The sequence below is a fragment of the Triticum dicoccoides genome, chromosome 5A (genome assembly GCF_002162155.2).
Source record: "Triticum dicoccoides isolate Atlit2015 ecotype Zavitan chromosome 5A, WEW_v2.0, whole genome shotgun sequence".
Taxonomy (NCBI): Eukaryota; Viridiplantae; Streptophyta; class Magnoliopsida; order Poales; family Poaceae; genus Triticum; species Triticum dicoccoides.
In genome coordinates, this window is record NC_041388.1 from 438,134,549 (window position 1) to 438,143,305 (window position 8,757).

Below are 8,757 nucleotides of genomic sequence, written 5' to 3' on the forward strand. Positions count from 1 at the left end.
TTTTAATGAACGTATAATAGAGTGCACTGTTATAAAAAATACCATGCGGTTTTAGTTTGGAAAGGAAAACTTCTAGGGAACCAATAGTAAATCATTGACCATTAATGATTGGATGCATGCAAACAAAACTTGAAAAGTCATTATATCATAGATTGTACACATGCATGAAGAAATATGACTTGCCATAAGGGGTCTAGGTGCCCAGGCACCTAGGTACCCCAGATAATATATATATATATATATATATATATATATATATATATATATATATATATATATATATATATATATATATATATGTATGTATGTATATATGCCGACGGCATAGTTGTGGCCAGGGCAAATGGCCGGCGCGGTGCGGATCGATGACGTGTCATTTATGCCGACGGCAGCCGTCGGCATAGGCCTTGGCCGGTGCGCTTTGGATCGATGACGTGGCATTCGTATCTATGCCGACGGCCGCCCGTCCCCGCCGTTGGCATAGATCTGACGCCATTAGCCGCCTGTCACGGGCGTGGTCGCCAGACCCGCAGCTTTGCCGACGGCCTATATATGCCGACGGCGGCTGTAGGCGTAGATTGATCTATGCCGACGGGGTCCGTCGGCGTATACTGGGATAGCCCGACGGCCGTTGTACGCCGACGGCCTGGGGCCAGCTGTCGGCATAGTCTAGAATAGGCCGACGGTGGCCGTCAGCATACTTTTGGCCGTCGGCATGGAGCCCTGTTCCGGTAGTGCCTCTGCAGTGTAGAAATAGAATTATGAGAGAAGAAACAGCTTCCCCCCTGCCAATGAAACATACTGTACATACTTGCTGACCGACATGTTTCTGTCATTCAATCAAACAAGGGAGATAAAATTGAGAACCCTGCTGACCGTGAGATGGGATCCGGTGTGCCCCCCATGCTGGCATGGCACGAAACAAAAATCGAGACTGAAGAAGACGCAGCGCTAAATCGCGCTAGTGCTATCCATAAGCCAGCAAAGAAACAGGCAGCTGAATCGAATCGCACAGGAGGACAGGCCAGTTGCGAACATAAGATTCAGGGGGAACAGGGAGCTGGTTGAGTCGCGATACACTGCAAGAAGCCACCCAATTTGGAGCACGAAGCCACACCAAATCAAGACATGGTGATGATTGGAGCGCGCGTGCATGCGTGCCCAAGTGCAGAGTACTAGAGATTCAGGGGGCACCGCGGGCGCCGTGAACCCCATTGCCACGCGTGCGCGTTCCGGCCGCGGCCGCCGACCTTGGGTGATGCCGATGGCAGGACCCGGTGGTCCGTGCGCGCTGCGTCCAGACCAAGGAGAGCGAGGCGGGCACCGTCCGACGAAGATGTACTCATCGGTGAATATTCATCTCAATTCTCAAGCACACAAACCGTAATAGCACATATATAGTACTACTATATAGAAGAACAGGTACGTATTGTCTGACATCATTCTCAAGGAATTTATGATGCAGAAATCCTCTGATGGACTGGATTTACAGCTAAAGGATATGAAATACAATACTACTACTCTCTCCGTTTTGAATTACTTGTCGCAGGTGTGGATGTATCTAGATGTATTTTCAAGTAAATTGGAACGGAGGGAGTAGGATTTACAAGTAACAACCGATGATGACAAAGACTAACACCATCCAGAGGAAGCATTCCATGACTAGGAGCTTCAACTGCAAGCAGTAGGACGAGTCAATGCAAGTAGAGTATTCCATGGCGTTCAACTGGAGGCGGGCGGGGCGGACGAGCCCCTCACTGATCGTCCACCAGGATGACGGGGGCTGCGAGGTAGTCGTCGAGGTCGATCATCGCGCGGATGACGGTTTTGCGGATTGCCACGGGGGAGGCGGCTTGGTTTAGGGAGAGGTCGGCGATGAGGGCGAACCCGTTGGCGAACCCGCGGCTCCGCAGCTCGTGGTCCTCGTGGTCCACGCCGTAGGAGAGGACGTCGATGACGCGGGCGCAGCGGGCGACGTTCTCGGCCGCGCGCGGATAGTACGGGCGATGGCGGAGGTTGGGAAGGTGGTAGACGCGCAGACGACCAAGGTACCAGGCAATGGCGCCGAGGAAGCGGACCTGGCGATAGTTGAGGAAGTCCCATCCGTGGAGCTGGCGGGCAGGGCCGGCCCTATGCTTTGGGAGGCCCTAGGCGAATTCGACAACATGGGCCCCTATGTTCTAAGTCCTAAAACCATATATATGTATGCGTGTGCGTTATATATATGACTTATTAAGAGTAACTTTTAGTCACACATCTTTAGTTTAAAATTTGATTATAATAATTCAAATGACTTCATCAAGAACAATAATAACCAAATTCGAACTGATTCCATCAACAACAATAATACTAAAAAATCGCAAAATGAAACTAACATGACATGATTAATTACCTCAAATTAGACTGACTCCATCGACAACAATAATACTTCAGCGCTTCAAAAAAGGTTTTTCCGGGAGTAGTTTCTTGCCCCTGTTCTTCAATGACATCAACATTGCTTGAAGATGTAAAGAACTTATTCAAAGAATCCTTCAATGATAGAATTTTCGGATCACTTTTTTTCTTTTTCCTTCTTGTTTCAGCACCCGACAATTGCTTCTTCTTAGGTAACATGGCAGGCTAATGTCCTAAAATCATGAAAAAAGATCAAAAGAGGATACAAAGAGTTAGGAATTTATACATCGGATGATTGAAACCCTAGACATGTACATAGAATGACAACAAAATGATTGATTGGATTAAAAAATTTAAAACTTCATGCATACTGAAATTGGAGGATGGATCATGGATGTATAGTTGAATACGTAATTAAATACTAAATAAAGAATAAATAAAGTACTGAAATCGTCAAATTAGGGTTTGGGGGATGGACTGGAACCGAGGAACATGGATGGAAACATTCAAACGTACTTTAGGGATTGGGGACGGCCGCGTTGCAGACTTCAAAACTTGTAGTCGCTAGTCGGATGTATACTTGTATACGTATTGCCGCGGTGCCGCCTTGCCGGATGCCGGATGGCCGGGCCGCTGGATGGACAGTCGTGCGGCGCGCCGCGCGTGCAGCTCCAGCAGGCAGCGGGCCAGCGGCAGGCGAGGCGAGGATGACACGGCAAGGCGCCGAGCGACGAAGCGAGGAGGCCGACGGGCGTCACGGCGCGTGACGAACCTAACCTATGAAGGAAAAGGAAAACAAGCAGTCGTTTGTCTGCCAACTGGCGTGAGTCATGGTGTCGCTTCGCGACTTCGCGTTCATTAATCGTTCAGCGATGGCTTGCTAGCTATCTGATGGGTCTAGCCCATCTTATTTCTTTTCTCTAATTCTTTTGTATTATTTTTACCTATTTTTTGCTGGGCTATAATATAGATATATACTCTGTCATGGGCCCCCCTCCTCGCCTGGGCCCTGGGCCATCGCCCCGCCGCCATACCCCCAGGGCCGGCCCTGCTGGCGGGCGTCGCGTAGGAGCACGGCTAGCTCTGCGACGTCCACGAGCGAGCCGACGCTGTGGCCCGCCCACATCGAACAGGTCACGCGCCTCCATATGGCAACGGGGACGAAACCCATCGGGTTTTGCCTTCCCAAACCCATCCCCACGAGAAAATCGCAAACCCATATCCGTCCCCATCATCTATGCGGGGCTAGTTTTTCGCCCGTCCCCTAAACCCATCGAGTTTCGGGGAACCCATGGGGAACCCATGAAAAAATAAAAATATTTAAACAAACATAGTGGCAACAAAGAATAAAATTTGAATAGCAAAACAAGCACATTTTAGCAGCATAACTAGAGCAAATTTTAACAAAAAACAATAGTAGATGGTTCAACAGCTATATAGAGTGCATTTTAGCAGATTTAAACAACATACATAGTATATTTCGGAGGCAGCAAACATAACATAGTAGCAACAATGATATCATTTCAGCAGCAACATAGTATATTTCAGCAGTAAAACAACTGCAAATTTCAGCACAATACTCACGAATAACATCAGCTAAAAGAAGCCTATTTCAACACAACTATAGCCCATTTCAACAACGAAGATAAGCATATTTCAGCAACAAACAGGAGCATATTTCAGTAAAAAAATGTATTTTGCCGGATTTGCCGGGTTTCGGGTTCAGGGACTACCGAAACGGGTGCAAACTCATGAAACATGTCGGGTTGTATAATGCGCCCAACAACAGTCCCGCAGGGATGAAAAGATGTCCATCCCCATCCCCTAATAGGGTAAAAACCCGCGGGGACGCGGGCTTCGGGGCCCCGTTGCCATCTTGACGCGCGCCTCCTCCAGCGAGCGGATGTCGATGGGGATGGGGGCGCCCGCCATGGCTCGGACCTCGGACTCTACGTACGCTCGGTGGGAAGGCGAGGGCTCTCTCCTGGTGGTTGGCTGGGGGTGGAATGGGGACTGGGGTGGGGAATGCCGGTGGTAGGGAAGGTGGGTTTATATGGGCAGACGGCAGGCAGCCGGCGCTGAGGAAGCATGCCCAGCGCGGCGCGGTTCAACTTTGCAAAGGGAGGAAGAAATGTGCGGCTTGGTGGCCCCACATGTAAGCCTCGTTGACCATTTGGTCTTCGTCTAGCGGCCCTCAATCCCCACCGCGCGGCGCGGCCTGAATCCCTAGCCCCCGCCCCCGCCCCCGCCGCGCCGTAGCCTAGCTCGACTGACGAGAAGCCCCGCCGTGCGCCTCCGCCCCCGCTGCCGAGAAGCCTCTCACGCGCGGAGCCATTCCTGTTGGCGTGCCTGCTGCCCCAACCCCGTCCGCAGTTTCGGGGGATTCGTTTCTCAGGTACCTGACGCTTAAACCTCTCGAGGGACCCCTCCCTTGTGTTCCTTTGATTGGATCCCTGTGGTTTTCATGCCAGGCTCTTGTGTTTCAGGGGGCAGGGGTGGGGAAGGTTTCAAGGGCTGCCAAATCTTGGAAATACTACATGTTTCTTCAATGCAGTGCTGCAGAGCCTCCAAGGGCTTGTCAGGTTTCGCAGCATGATGGTAGGACCAGATGTTCCATCAGGACTGGAGCCATTGCTATGTCACTCAAGAAGCTGTTCCAATTCTACTATAAGAATTCCACTGTTTCTAGTACAGAACAGTTTTAGGTGCCTAGGTGTGTTGTAGTTCTCAAGTTTAAAACCCAAGAGACATGCTTGCACAAGTTTAGGGACCTATTGTGCACTTTCCAATTCCATATCTGACTATCTGTGATTTATGGGTAGAAAGAGTCATTTACAGCCTTTAAATTGGCTTCTACTTTGGAAATAAGAAATAACTATTTTCCTTAAAATGCAGATCTAAAGATAATGACATCACCACTTATCGGTTAGCAGTTGTTGTTGAGCACCTGGGAACCATGGCAGGACGGCATTATGTTGCATATGTAAGATCTGGCAAGATAGGGGGTCAGCAGCAGTAGAACCGGGCCACCAAGTCTTGGTTTTATCTTTTATGCAAGCGACACACAAGTCAGAGAAGCCTCTCTAGAGTAAGTTCTCAACTATGGGAGGCTTGCATTCTTTTTTACCAAAGGATGGTGGACTACGAATTATGTCAACTTTTGTTTTAATCAGATTTGGGGTTTGGGGTTTTTGCTAGATCACAGTTCAAAATAATTTCAACACTGGAATAGAAGGGGCCTTTTTTGTATGTGTTGTAGGCACACATAGCAATGGTTTCAGTGCGGAGGTTATTTACGGTGGATTTTTCATGGGGATTGGAAGTAGCAGATCCTACGTTGATGGAAATCAAATGATACTTGTAGAATTTAAGGAGTGAACCTGAATGTGAAGCGGGATATAAATTCTCTCTTCATACTATTAATTGGATACCGGAACTACAGAAAGCAAATAGCAAAGGCAGGGATATCATTGACTGTTAGTGTCACCATTTTTTAGGGGGTGAACATGATTACAGAGCAAGTACTACTGCTGAAGCATATTAGGATTCTTCGTGATATTTATGGGCAACTATAGGCCTCTAAACATGCCAATTGCTCCGATGTTTTGCATAATTGGAATTTTGCTGAAAGGGGAAATTTCCTCTAATGTTATCCGATAAACATATAGTTTGGATAAATATTTCAGTGTTGTAGTCAAAGAAGACATGAAACTTTTAACAGTTTTATTTCCTGATGGACACGAAGGGTGTACTTTTACTCTGAAGGTTGGTTTCAAATCTTCTACAATTCTTGGCATAGTGATCTTTGTGTTCCCATTGGGACGATTGACATTTCTTAGTATTGTTCTTCAGGATCAGTAAATAGCGGGGCAACAGGGGTGGCTGTGGGACTGGAGCAGTGGAACGTGGCAACTCTGGTTGTGATTGAGAGGGGCAATTGTTGGATTAATATTCAATACGACTACCATACCTGTGTGGCGCTCTCTAGGGATTTAATGGTGCGATCTTTTTCCAAGCAGGAAGAAACTACGGAGGAACTCAATAAGTGGAGAAGTGCATTAGAGAGTGCTTTAGCGCAGGCATCAAGTGTAGCGAGTACAGCGGGGCAAAATCCAATATTCAACACTGATGCAACAGAACCTTCTGAAGCTTCAACTGAACATTGTAAGCTATGTTAACTTTCACCAAACCTGCACAAGCTGGGCTAACCTCTAAGCTTTTGTGGTATTTTGAGCTAACGGTTTTTATATAAAAATAGGCAAGTCACATTGTGGTTGTATTTATGAAATTCTCCATGTACATTTTTTTTCAGACCTCATTCTTATTGTTTGATAACACCTGTTTTCGTTTCATTTCAAATATCTGGTAAAGTATGGCAAAGTATGCTCTAGACTTCCAGTTTGGTGTTCTACTTCATCGTTCACTACTTAAAAAAACTTAATTATTCGCTTCCTAAACGTGTTAATGGTTGAGAAATTCTAGGGCACTGAAATAATGAAGTTTGTAGGATAAATTCCAGTTTGGATGTCATGTCTCTAGTCCTACACTAACACAGCTTATACAAGTGCACTTAGGGACAGAGCTCGCTTAATGGCACTGGGTTGAACTTACCCAATAAAAGTTAGAAAAGCCTTCATTGGTTAGTAGTAACTACTCCTTCTGTCTCAAAATGTAAGACGTTTTTTGGCACCACATTTTGAGACGGGGAGTACTATTTATTTGTAGATGATGACCCCACTTTAATAGACACAACATAGAGATGATAACCCTGTAGGGATTTATTTTCTTGCTTTGTTCATTTTCCTGGGTATAATTTGGATGTTGGTCTTCAGTTCTTATGGCAGGAGAATGACAGACAGTATGGTTGAAATGGCAAGGTCTGGACAGAGGTTTCTTACTGTGTATTATGATCATGGGCCCAATGTGGTGGGGAATGACATGGACGATGTCGTGATATATCCCACTGCCGAGCTGCCTCCTGTCATCAGTCCTCAAAAGCCAAGGAATCATATGCACTCAAGTCCTGAAGAGAAGCCAGAAAGCCAGATTGATGAGGCAGAAAGTCAGCTTGATGATTCTGATAGTAATGAGAAGGTTGGCAGTGAGAAAGATTCAGATGATCCGGATTATGATGCCATAGTTGACAGTGACTATGGTCTTGAAGATGGAGATATTTGTGATGATGACTTTGACGATTTTGCTGATAAGAAGGGGAAGACAAAGTTAGCTGAAGAAGAACAATCTGATGAAGAAGAGCTCAAGTACCCAGAATCAGATGATGATGGACAGATCAAGTTTAATTTCAAAATTTTCAGAGAATAGGATATGAGTAGTCCAGTGTTCACTGTTGGACAAAATTTTCCCATTGTTGATGTGTTGAGGACTTCTATCAAGGAGTATTCTTGCAAGGAGAGAGTAAACATTATGTTGAACCGGTATGGGCCCTAGCCCATCAAGATCTGTCTCTTGGGCCCAAGCCCATGAGAGGTGCTGACCTAGAAGAGGAGCCCCTCTTCCCTTCTCCCGTGTGAGCCGCCACATCTGAGACACACACTCACACAGGAAACAAGACAGGAAGCGAGGCTGCTGTCTGAAGGTACCCATCTCCCGATTCGACATGGTATCGAGCCAGGCGACGACGGTGACGGCGTAGTCCCTCACCGGAGAGGCGGCGGTGGGGCCCAGCGGGGTCAGGCGAGAAAGGAGGCTGCGTGCGTGCGCGAGGCGGCGGGTCTGCTATGGTGCGTGCGGCGGCGGCGCGGCTGGGCTCGAGGAGCTGCGACGCGGCCGGGAAGGTGCTGCTTCCTCTTGTCCTGCTTCGCGTCCCTGGGGTGGCTAGCTGCAAAGGGGGCGGCCGAGGAGGGCTGCTGCGGGCTGTGCAGGCGGCTGCGGCAAGAAGAGGAGGAGGAAGAAGGCAGCGGCGGATTTGGGCTGTGTGCGAGTCAGGATGCGGCGGGGAGCTGCTGCTGTTGGTGCTGCTGAACAGAAGAGGAACTGCAACTGCTGCTGCTGCCTTGTGTTGTTCCTGGAAGCTTGCTGAGCTGCTGGTGCTTATGCAGCTGGTTCTTGGTGCTGCGGCAGAGGAAGAAAGAAGTGCAGCCTGCTGGACTGCTCGTTCTGGAACAGGAAGAGGCTGGGCTGGACCGCTTGTGTGCTTTACAGAGATTTTTTTCTCTGTGGACTTGCTGTTGTGAGCTTGATGTTGTTGTTGTGGTGGTGGTGGTGCTTGGGAAAGAAGACTCTTTGAGGCTGAGTTTTGCTGTTGCTGCTTATCCTGTCAAACGATGGCTGAACCAACTGGTCTTGCCGAGGCTTTGGAGAAGCTCGCTAAGATCCTCGCGGAGTCCAACTCTGGGGCCATCG

At 48.0% G+C, this 8,757-nt stretch overlaps 1 long non-coding RNA gene across 1 annotated transcript; it reads left to right on the plus strand.

Moving 5' to 3' along the window:
• The first annotated feature begins 4,615 nt into the window (after positions 1-4,615).
• Positions 4,616-8,424, plus strand: LOC119302157. The gene is made up of 6 exons (XR_005147377.1): positions 4,616-4,789; positions 4,881-5,107; positions 5,290-6,159; positions 6,247-6,311; positions 6,414-6,558; positions 7,227-8,424. It is a non-coding gene; the product is annotated as an uncharacterized LOC119302157 (long non-coding RNA).
• Positions 8,425-8,757: the final 333 nt, after the last annotated feature.